Raw genomic sequence first — 12,563 nt, forward strand, 5'->3', positions numbered from 1 at the left:
TTATCTGTGCTTTAAAGGCACCTGATGGTCTGTCCTGCCCACCACAACGCATACTTTCCTTTGACACTCATCTCAGACGTGTGGAGAAACTGCCCCTGTCTCAGAAGCAGGCAGCAGTCCCACTGCTATCCCCCTCAGGATTGTCTTGCTTCAGAACTGGTTTCAAAATTGGTGATGAAGAAATATTCCCTGACTATACTCTATTCAACTCCATTTCTCCAAACCCAGTGGCTCTGCTATCCAAGGTAGCAGAGATGTTCTTCTTTGGCTGTCACAGAGGCTTCATGTAGTAGTAAGAAGCCAAGCAAGCATGTTTGCCTCTGAAGGGAAAAGTCAGGGAGACAACTGGTCCATCACGCATGTGGATTATCTTCTTAACTTTCGCCAAGAGTGGATGGCTTCAGAGCCCAAAGGATAGAATATATCTGAAATTCATTTCCTAAAGATGGTGTATTTATGCCAATGTGAACTTCCTACTTCCTTTATGTCCTCTGAAAACCATTGTTTATATTTTAGTTGCACACACATCTAAATACTACTTTAGCATCATCGCCACATCGAGATTAGTATGCATACAAGATAGCTAATGCTGAAAAGAGGAGGAAAAGAGAAATTATAGATATAAATTTTTATCAAGGTATCAGCTACTTTAAAAAAATGTTTAGTCTCTCCAAACGGCTTGCTGGGAAATACAATTTGGCAGGATGATCCTCAATCTGGCTTATGTTGCCTGTCATAATTTTTTGAAGCCCAGCATTTTAACATTTTTGAACGTTTTCCCAAAGATATTTGATGATAGCTTCATCTTTCTTAAAAAAAAAAACAAAAAAAACTAGTCAATATAATCCATGCAGAAGGACCAGCAAAAGAATGTTAAGAAATTAAAACAAGGATGAAGGAAATTCAATGCAAGCACAGTGAAGAAATCAATCTGCTCATTACTACTCAGGAATGATAAGTCTTTTATAAAAGATTCCCCTTACTGAGTATAGACGAGAGTATCATTAATGCAGTGAATGTATGGCCCTTCCTGCTACTTACAGAACTTAAAAAAAAAAAAAAAGTCATTCTGGACATCAAATTGTCAAACGCAAATGTCAAGTCCCAATAAGTAAGTGACAGGGCAGACAGGAGAGGGGCTGTGCTTTAGACTGCCCATTATTGGTGGGGATAGCATTTGTTAACACCTCTACCAATAACACATTAACACTTTGAGGTCTCCTGGGGCGTGACTGATGAAGACACTGATGCTGAAGAAGACAATGCTTTTGCTTTGAAATGATGAGATCTGCATCTCAGGGATCGTCCAACAGGAAGAGCGAGCTACAACAGATGCTGCCCTACTAACTCAATCGTGCTGGGGAGCTGTCAAGTTGTTCCTCCAAAAATACCAAGTAAGATGAGATAAAAGAAAATGTTTTTGCTATCAAGACATAGACATTTGGTCGGAGCAATAAAATAGGCTCAAATGCCAGAAAAAAAAATAATAAAGAAAATGTGGAATGAGTAACTTCCAAAGTTATGGAAATAATTTGACTGTGTCTTAACTACATGATAAAAATTGACAGGATTCCTAAGCACATACAGATGGAAGCACTATGCTAACAGAACAGAATGGAACAGTTCGCAGAGCAGAGGCATGGTGAGGAGGCCCAGAATAGCCCTGCTGTAGCCAGGATTTCTGTCTGTTTCAAAACAATTACATTGTATATAAAATGTGTATGCTTGTGGCTAGTTTCCCCACAGTGGGGACTACTTGTCTGTAAGCAGTACAGAGTCCCCAATAGTAAATGTTACATATTTGAATAATGGCTGAAGTAGGTTTTCAGTATACTCTAGGTATAACATCCTATCCCTTCATTGTTAACGGAAGTCTGGATAAAAGAATAAATCCTCCATATTAAGTAAAGTTAACAGAATGTATAAAAAAAGGGCATTTACCATTTTTTTTCCTATCATACACATGAATCCTATTTTCTTTAGTTAAAAATCTAATTACTAAAATTGCAAGAGATATGACTAGAAATCCACAAAATGTGTATCATAGATTTCTTAATATGAAATTTAACCAGATAGAAGATTGTGCTGATGGAATGGACGAGATAGGATGAAAGAAGCATGAGGGAAATGGAAAAAGTAGGGTCCCTACATTAACGATGTCATGAAATGGCCTGGGCTATCTACTGCCTAGCCTGGGCTGAAACAGAGTCTCTTAACCAGAACTGCGTGACAGGGCACAAGCTTCTCAATCAAACATGAAGCTTTTGTTGTAAAATTAGCCTAATGGAAAAGCATAGGATGTAGCAAAAGGTGAATGAAGGGATTATGGGTGGTGAGGATGCAGTGGGACAAAAGACCTTCAGAGCACCATGGAGGTTGATATGTAAGTCATTTCATAAGAGCTATTACTTTATTTTATGTGTAGGGGTTTTGACTGCCTATATATATATATATATATATATATATATATATATGTGTGTGTGTGTGTGTGTGTGTGTGTGTGTGTGTGTATGCATATATATATATACACACACACACATACACATATGTGTGTATGTGTGTGTGTGTGTGCCATAAGTGTACCTGGTGCTCACACAAGCTAGAAGTGGGTATCAGATCCCCTGGAACTAGAGTTACGGATGATCATGGGCTCCTATGTTTGTTGAATTGAACCCAGGCCCTCTGCAAGAGAAATAGGTGCTCTCAACCTCAGAGCCATCTCTCCAGTCCCACCAGCTGCTTGCAATATGTTATCTCACATAATTTTTATACACGTGGTTGTCTGACTCTCTATAAATCAGTAACTTCAGAAACTCCAGTATCACTGCTGACTCCCCCCACTCTCCTCATGCCCTGAGAGATGCCCTGCACTTTGTGACATTAAAAGATCTTCAGAGCAGGCTGCTGTAATGGCTCAGCAGCATAAGGTGCTTACTGCCACATGAGACATCCAGAGCTAGATCCCTGGGACCCACTTTGTGGGAGATAATCTCTTCTGATTCCTATAAGTTGTCCTCTTACCTCTGCACACATGCACACATGCATGCACATATCACATACCACACCACACCCCCCCACACACACACACAGTACGTAGAATTGGAAAACTTTAAAATTTCTTTATGCAACTCTAACATGCAGCAGAATTTAAGAACCACAGCCTTATGGCAATCACATGAGCTATGAATTAGCATATCCATTTTGGAGTTCAGGAAACAGAACTAAAAGATTAGTTTCCTCAAGACCACATGGCTAATGATTGACATGGGAAACTGGCCTTGATGTAGTCCCTCATAGAAATTATAAAACTGAGTTACAAAGCTGCATGTAGATTTAATGCTAGCTTTTATTTAAAACTTAGTCGTATGTTTAAAGGTCATAAAAGAATTATGAAATATATTTGTCAAAATAATTTTGGAATAGTATTAAAGTAAGATTTATTACATTTTATGCTTTTTGGGTAATGTGACGACATTTGTAAATGTTCACATGTATAAACACATCTCTCTCTCTCTCTCTCTCTCTCTCTCTCTCTCTCTCTTCCAAGACAGGGTTTCTCTGTATAGTCCTGGCTGTCCTGGAACTCACTTTGTAGACCAGGCTAGCCTCGAACTCAGAAATCAGCCTGCTTCTGCCTCCCAAGTGCTGGGATTAAAGGCATGTGCCACCACTGCCCGGCATATATCTCATTTTTAATAAGGGGAAAAGCCTGAATGTTATTTCTTTCAGTCAGAAATCTTGGGAGTGAATAAGTTTATTAACTCAAGAATGATCACTTTCAATCAGAGTGTCTGAAGAACACCCATGTGGCAACATGGACAAGGTAGGGGCCATAAGATTCAGAGACGTGGGGGCTCTGTCTAATATTCTTTAAATGTCTGTTACATAGTTTGAGAATTTCTACCAATTACAAGGTAGTAAAAACTGCCAAGTCTTTTTTATAGTCTGATACCTTTTGATTTGCTTTCTCATCATCTCAGCTTAGTCCTGAGTAGGTCATGACTTGAACACTTTCAAAGCTTTTAATTAAGCTCTCTTATGTGTCTGTCTATAACACGATATGGCCTGTGTATGTCTGCAATGGCATTTATAAGGCTCTACTGTTAAAACCAACAGCAGTGGCTAAGCCCGAGGAGATTGTTCAGTGGTTAGAGTGCCTACAGCACAAGAATGATGAGCTGAGTTTGCATCCCAAGCACCCACTTAAAAGTCGAGCATGTTGCCTGGGATCCAAATGGTAAGGAGGCAGAGACAAGAGGAGCCCGGACGCTTACTAGACAGGTACGCTAGCCAAACCAACAGGCTCCAGGTTCAGTAGGAGATTCAGTTTGAAATAATAAGGAGGGGAGTAATTGAGGAGAGCAACCAGTATTGATCTCTGGCCTCCACACACACATGTGCGCATACCCCTTCACACACACACACACACACACACACACACAAACACACACACACAGAGAGAGAGAGAGAGAGAGACAGAGACAGAGACAGAGAGAGAGAGAGAGAGAGAGAGAGAGAATGAGAGAGACAGAGAGACAGGGAGACAGGGAGAAAGAGGAGAGTGATTTCCATTTCATACTGAATAGAAGTCCAAGTTTCTTAGACGAGTGCTCCGGACTTTCCACAAGCTGACCCTTTCTTATTTGTTTGACTTTTTATCCTGCCCCCCCCCGCCCCTTTTTTTGGGTCAAACATGGTTATTCTCAAATGCCCTATTTACTTATCCATTTCAAGTATTTTCAACAGGTCCCTTCCTCTGCTTCAAATGTCCCCACTTCATTGTCTCTCAGCTCAAATGCTTCACAGAAGGTCACTAAAAGTGGTGAAGTCCATGCAAATTTCCCACTTGAGTTTAGCAGTCCCAGGGCATTATCCTAACCTGGAATTATTCACTAAACAAAAGACACTCTTGTCCTGCTTACACACACATACACATACACACACACACACACACACACACACACACACACACACACATTCAGGCACGTATGCACGCATGTACTTGCAAGTACATGTACAGGTAAATAATTAATTTTTTAAATGAAGAGAACACGTAGTCCAGCATCATATAAGGATCAAATGACACTCATCAAATATGAATCTACTATTTTCAAACGAGTGGATATGAGTTTTGAAAAGAGCCTTTCCATTAAAATTGCAATAAAATTTGTAACTGCTGTCTTAACTATTTTAAGTGTGCAATTCCATTTCATTAACTATATTCTCACTGTTATGCAGCCATCACCGTCATCTATTTCCAGAGAATTCTTCATTCTGCAAAGGTGAAACATGGTGCCCACTGACTGGAAACTCCTCGTTTCCTCCTTTCCCCAACCCCAGAGTAAGCACTGTCTCTGGTTCTGAGTCTGACTCACATAGGAACCTCACCCAGGTAGAATCATCCAGTGTTTATCCTTTTATGCCTGGCTTAGCAGCTTGCTAGCATAGTAGCAAGGTTCTTCTACACTGAAGCATATGTCGGATTTCCTTCCCAATATCAAGTAATATTCCATTGCATGTATGTACCTCACTGTTTATCCGCAATCTGTTAGTGATCACTTGAGTTGTCTCCTCATTTTGCCCATTATGAATAAGGCCATTACAGTCACAGGCACATGGGTTTCTGCTAAAGACCCTGCTTTAGGTTCCTTTGGGTATGCAGATAAAAGTGGAATTACTGGGTTTTTAGGGACAGTCACACTCTTTGCACACTGGCTGCAGCACTTTGTATGCCCAAGTTGTGCCCAAGCATTCTAGATTCTTCCCATCCCCATCCACTCTGACTCTCTCCCTCTCCTCCCTCTCCTCCCTCTCCTCCCTATTCCTCTTCTCTTCTCTTCTCTTCTCTTCTCTTCTCTTCTCTTCTCTTCTCTTCTCTTCTCTTCTCTTCTCTTTTCTCTCTCTCTCTCTCTGGTTTGTCAATAGCTATCACAGAAGGTCTGAAGTAGATCTTGTGCCTGTTTTGGATTTAAAGAGGAGTTAGAATCAGCGATGTGGACCTTACTGTGAAGGTCTGTAGCAATGTGCACTAAGCATTGGAGTCTAGGAGAGGATGGAATGAAATGGCCACTTTCAAGTGTCCTTAGGTTTCCAACATATGATGTACAACTTCAGTAAAGGTTTGAGGGCAGAAGTGTAGCACTAGGTTGGCACATTATTTCCACTTACTAAACTTGTTTTGTTTTATTTTATGCTTATAATGTTATGTACTACAGCCTGGCCTCTACATGAAGAGGTGAATTAACATTGCCAGTTCTCCAGGATACCAGTATTTACACTGTTCTGATCATGGGTAACTGTATGTCAGTAGACCAGACAGATCTGAGTATAATGTGAATGGCCCTAATCGAGTGTCTGAATGTAATTATTTTTTATATACTCATATACATACATACATACATACATACACACACACAAACACACACACAAGACTGATAAAAGAACCAGCACTCGAGAGGCAGAGGCAGGTAGATTTCTGAGTTTGAGGCCAGCCTGGTCTACAAAGTGAGTTCCAGGACAGCCTGGGCTATACAGAGAAACCCTGTCTCGAAAAAAAAAAAAAAAAAAAGACTGATAAAAGAAATGACTTCTTTGGATCTTTGGGTTAAAGCACAGAAGCTCAGGGGCTCTGGGGAGATGCTCAGTGTGTAAGAGTACTGGCTGCTCTTCCAGAGCTCCAGGGTTCAATTCCCATCACCCACAAGTCCCAGCATCTCACAACTGTCCGTATTGTAATTCCAGTTACAGGGTATATAGTACCCTCAAACAGACAGATGTACCACCAGGCAAAACATCAATACACCTGAAAAGAAACCTTTGCCAGGTAGTGGTGGTGCATGCCTTTAATCTAAACACTCAGGGGGCAGAGGCAGAGGCAGGCAGTTTTCTATGAGTTCAACTGGTCTACAGAGCAAGTTCCATGACAGCCAGGGCTTTAAAGAGAAACCCTGTCTTGACAAATCAAATGAATGAATGAATGAATGAATAGCCAAGCCCAAAAACTACTAGACAGTCTGTTGGAAACAGAACACCTCTTAAGAAGTAATGGCTCTCTTTAAGCTCTCACCTTTGTTACTCTCTAGCTCTCCTCTCTTTCCCTTTCCCCCTCTCTCCATGTAGCCATGGCTGATCTCTCTCTCTCTCTCTCTTTCTCCCTGCCTTTCTACAATAAAGCTCTAAAACCATAAAAATAAAAAAAAGAAGTAATGGCATGCTGATTGAGCCATTATCAGAGAATAGAACCTCATGAGGGCTCTATTTTTCAATCCACTAGCCCTCCACTGTTCTGCAGAGTTCTCAAAGCACATGATTTGATAGTACGAGTGCTATGGTGACCCAAGTTTAAGTAAGCCTGAGACCATCAACATTGAGACCCTGGGAAGCCAAGTGAGGCAAGGGTGAGGAAGACTAGAAGGTGTGTGTGAAGAGAAATACGAGCTTGAAACTTCCATGCATGTCTTTTATAAAACGGGTAGACCCAGCCCTAGCTTCATACATGCTAGCCTCTATCCATGAGACCCCTTATGTATATAATTCACTGTGGAAATTAGAAATTTTCAACATCAAAGCAGTAATTTCTTAATAAATCCTAGAGAGGATCTATTGCTGGTATGGGGGTGGGAGGGGCAGCTATGATGTTGTGAGCATATACCACATGCTCGTGCATTCTCACACTACGTCAGGTAGTCGTTCAAAGATTCCCTTCTTGTAGATGTGAAACTCTGACTGTTTTTCCATTGGACCTTTAACTCCAGTCTCCTCACTAGGTAAATCAAATTCATGTCTATGCTCATGGAAACCAAGCCCAAGTCGAGAAAGACACAGCAAGGGCCACTGCCGACAAATCTATTCCTTATGGCAGCACACTTAGAAGTTCTTAACCCAAGCAAACATGGTACTTTCAGAGTGATATAATAATAATGAAATGTTTTCTATTAAAAGGAAACGTATAAGAATTAATTTTTAGATTCGGAGGAGTCTAAATGGTAGTTCAGGTTTTCTTGCATGCTGATTGTATCTGACTTTAGACAACTAACTCAACAGATCTCAGGTTCAATGTCCTCATCAGCACAATGGGAAGAACCGTGGGAAAGATACAGTTTCTGAAGTGGTGATGCACATCTTTAATCCCAGCACTTCCGGAGGCGGAGGCGGAGGCGGAGGCGGAGGCGGAGGCGGAGGCGGAGGCGGAGGCGGAGGCGGAGGCGGAGGCGGAGGCGGAGGCGGAGGCGGAGGCGGAGGCGGAGGCGGAGGCGGAGGCGGAGGCAGGCAGATCTCTGAGTTTAAAGACACCTTGGTCTTCAGAGTTACAGGGAAGCCAGGGCTACAGAGAAAAAACATGTCTCAAAACCCAAGAAAAAAACAGCTTCTGGAGCTGAAGAGAAGGCTCAGAAGTTGAGAGCACTTGGTGCTTGTGCCGAGGACCCGTGTTCAGTTCCTAGTGCCCATATGAAGTGGCTTACCAATCCACCACTTCTGGCCTATACCCTCTATTCATTACAGCAGTGCTTCTCAATTTGTAGGTTGCGACTCCTTTGGGGGCTGTATATAAGAGATCCTGCATATCAAATCTTTACATTACAATTCCTAACCATAGCGAAATTACAATGATAAAGTAGCAATGAAAATTTCTTAATTTTATGGCTGGGGATTGATAAAGTAGCAATGAAATAATTTTATGGCTGGGGATCACCACACATGAAGAACTGAATTAAAGGTTTGCAACATTGGGAAGGTTGAGAATCACTGCATTACAGTGTGGATGGTGGGTTTGGGGCTCAAATTTATAGAACAGATGGAATGAACATCAATAGAAGGAGAGATTGGGACAAGACGGATTATACAAAAGGGATTGCGAGAAAGGGAGGAAGAGTTGGGGGTGAGAAACTAAGGGGAGGAGAAAGAAGGGAGAAGGGTGGCGTTTAAAAGTATAGTGGCAAATGAGCTAGTAAACGGAGATGGATAGGTATAAGTAGACAATGGGCAGTTGAGTTATATAAAGAGACTGAGAAAACCACTGTAGACTGTGAGCAGAAGAGTGAGCTATTTCTATAACAAGAAAATTCATATCTGTTGTCACACTGGGACTCTTAATCTCTTTCCAAGCTGAGTCAATACAGTTATCAACACTTCTCGGCTCGCCACCTCCAGAGCAGCACGCCAACGAATATGAATAGATTGCCGGGGCATGATTCACCATTAATTAACAGTATTATTCTTTTTAGTGATTTATAAAAGACAAAGGAACAATTACCGTTTAGCCAGGAATCTGTGTAGATGTGAGCGTATGTTTTCTTGGTTGTTTCAGCTGGTGTCTTCTGAAAAGGCAGAGGGGTGTGACCTAAGCCCTAAACTAACTCCATTCAGGACAGGGTCTGTTAGAAATCGACCCCTGGCACCCAGGGCATCAGACAGTGTTCTTTACTTTGCCCTGATCGACTTGTGAGTGTAGTGCAAGCAACAGTCTCTTGACAGCGTGAGCCATAGTCTCCACTACTTTTCTGAAATATTTTTGGCTCATGTTTAGTGCTGTAGGGAGTGTCATTACTTCAAATCAAAAAATTATCTGGAAAGTCAGGAACTGGTTCTTTCTAATTCTTCAGCAAAAAATTAGTTTTGCAAGGTGCCTCCTGTTCTGATATTTCAGGAAGCAACTTTTTCATGACTCTGCCTGCGTCTTATATGCTTTCTCCTTCTGTAAAGTCGTAGTTTTGATGCCACACCATCTCCCAATCACTCTGAGACTTAACTACTTTTCTTTTTGCTATAGAAATTACAGCTATCTTTCATTTTTGGAAGGCTTTCCTCTCCTGGGTTCCCTTATCCTCCCATAGTCATTTTGTAAAGAAAATTACATTTTTTCATGTTTTTTTTTTACCAACTTTCATATAATTTACTACAAAAGAGTTAATTAATTTCTCAGATTTGTCTACCTTGTTGATCTCATACTGAAGGTCTTTTTTTTTTTTTTTTTTTTTTTTTTTTTTTTTTTTGTTAAGAGCTGGAAGAACGGCCCCTTGCTTTAGAGTACCTCTTGCTCTTGCAGAGGAACTGGCTATGACTCCCAGTATCTGTATGATAGCTCACAACCATCTGTAACTTCAGTTCCAGGGGATCTGACGGCCTCTTCTGACCTCTATGCCACCGCACACACATGGCACACATACATCCATGCAAGCAAAGCATGCCACAGCGTGCATGTAGAGGTCAGGGGACAACTTGCAAGAGTATGTTCTCTCTTTCTGCCATATGTGACTCAGGGATGAAACTCAGGCCATTAGCCTGCATTGCTGTGCCTTTGCCCACTGAGCCATCTGGATAGCCCGTACCGAAGCATCTTGATAATGGTTGTATTAAACACAGAATGGCTAACTCATACCACCTTATAGCACATCATGGTTGAAAAGACAAATTGTGCGAAATACTTTGAGAGTTTAAAGGGGTATATGAATTCCCTTTTCTTTACTGATTAGAACAAAGCATGAAGTTATACCCTCATCCCATCTTCTTCTTTAAATAAATATTTGTCTGAAATCGCGGTGCATGGATGTCAACTTTATGAGGCTGCCATTGAACTAAAATTACAAATATTATTTCAATGCAAATGTAGCTTACTTCAGAAAACGCATTTCTTCCACTATAAAATTAGTCACATGTTGCACCAAGGTTTAGTAATCCTCTGCATACACCATATTGTCTAAGGTGCCACTGTTATGCTGTGGAAGTCATCTTAGAGGCAAACATACATTCCAGCATGTTTACACAGCGAGGAAACCACCCAAAGACAGACTTCTCAGAATAAGATCCCTGTCATTAGGAATGCTCGACTATATTTCAATGGTAGATATTTAGATTTTAAAGTATGTATAAAGCTCTGCCTGGCAATATCTTAGTAGAAAAATTCAAATTTCCTTCATAAAAATAAAAACTACAGGAAACAGGAAACTTCAAGAGAAATAGGGCTGAATAAATTGCTCAGTGGTTAAGAGCATCCTCTGCTCTTCAGAGGACCCATGCTTAGATCCCAGCACCTATAGGACTGATCACCATTGCCTGTAATTCAACTTGCAGGAGATATGATACCTTCTTCTGGCTTCCAAGGGAATTACAGGCACGTGGCACACAAATATACATACACATACACATACAATAAATCTGTTTTAATGATAGAAATTGATAAAAGAAAGATCAGATTTTTCCAGGGTTGAAACTCAAAAATGGAAATCTTTGGGAGAAAGCTGGACTTCTCCCTCTAAAGATTTATCAGTCTATTGATGTCTACCTCTAATTAATGCTTCTATCACAAATTTGCTTTTCTCTTAACAGACCCAAAGCTGTGATCTTTACAATATTGGGAAACAGAGAAGGACAGAAACACTTAAGTGTTTCATCACTTATGTTTTACCAAAAGAATAAATATCGAAGGAGACCCAGATGATCTGACTCAAAAAAAGGGGTGCTATTTCTCTAGAGTATAAGGGAGAGTCCAATTTTGTGAAAACCCATATAAACAGGGAAAAGCCAATGCTTTGTCAGAGAAAAAAAACAACAACAGTAACAACAACAACTCAGAAGTTAGACACAACAGATGAGAATTCCTTGCTATTTCCTGATTCTTTTCTGGTCCCTCAGCCATAACTTCTAAGACTTCAATGTTCAAATGCAACAAGACAGATGAGCCAGGCACGTGCATTTAAGGCTGAAGGATTATGATAGACTATTTCACAATTGTTGTGGCAGAGAGTGCTAGAAACACAGGCAGAGATCAAAGATAAATGAAGCCTGTGATTTTAGGAGGCACCCTCTTCATTTCACATTGGAGTGATTTTGGATGAGGTCCACTGTACCCCACAGTGGGGTGATTTAAACAGCATCCACTGTTCTTCACACTGGGGTATTGGATGCTATATTCTCCTCACACATTTATTTTCTATTTTTCATAAATAATTCTTTTCTTATTTATAAGAGTACACTGTAGCTGTCTTCATACAAGGCAGAAGAGGACAATGGATCCCATTATCGATGGTTTTGAGCCACCATGTGGTTGCTGGGAATTGAACTCAGGACCTCTGGAAGAGCAGTCAGTGCCCTTGACCACTGAGCCATCTCTCCAGCCCCTCTTGACACTTTTAAAATTGGCTAATTGTCCTCATGCAATTAGAGATCTTTACTGAACATTAATTTTTGAGACAGGGTCTCACGCTGTAACCTAGATGGGTTTGGAACTCATTGCAAGTCCAACATCTCAGCTTCCAGAAGGCTCGGATTACAGGTGTCCTTGACTATCTTTAGTCTTTTGTTCTCTTCTAATAATGGAGGTGTTGTGATTCACTTCCAGACTGGGGTGCTACTTCTTTGTTGCTTACTTTTTTTTCTTATTTAGTTTTTATTCATAAACATAAACTCAACTTTGCAATCCAGCTAGACTTGAAGGGGTATGAGGGAAATATGGAACCCAAAGAACTTCAGTGAGAGCAGAGATTACGGGACATTGCGAGCAGATGGGGTAGGGGCGCTCTCCCGAGCTACAGAAGGAATGGTTTGATGGGTAAAACGCTCGCAAG

This window comes from Mus caroli, unplaced genomic scaffold (assembly GCF_978045245.1).
Source record: "Mus caroli unplaced genomic scaffold, Mus_caroli_1 scaffold_20, whole genome shotgun sequence".
Lineage (NCBI taxonomy): Eukaryota > Metazoa > Chordata > Mammalia > Rodentia > Muridae > Mus > Mus caroli.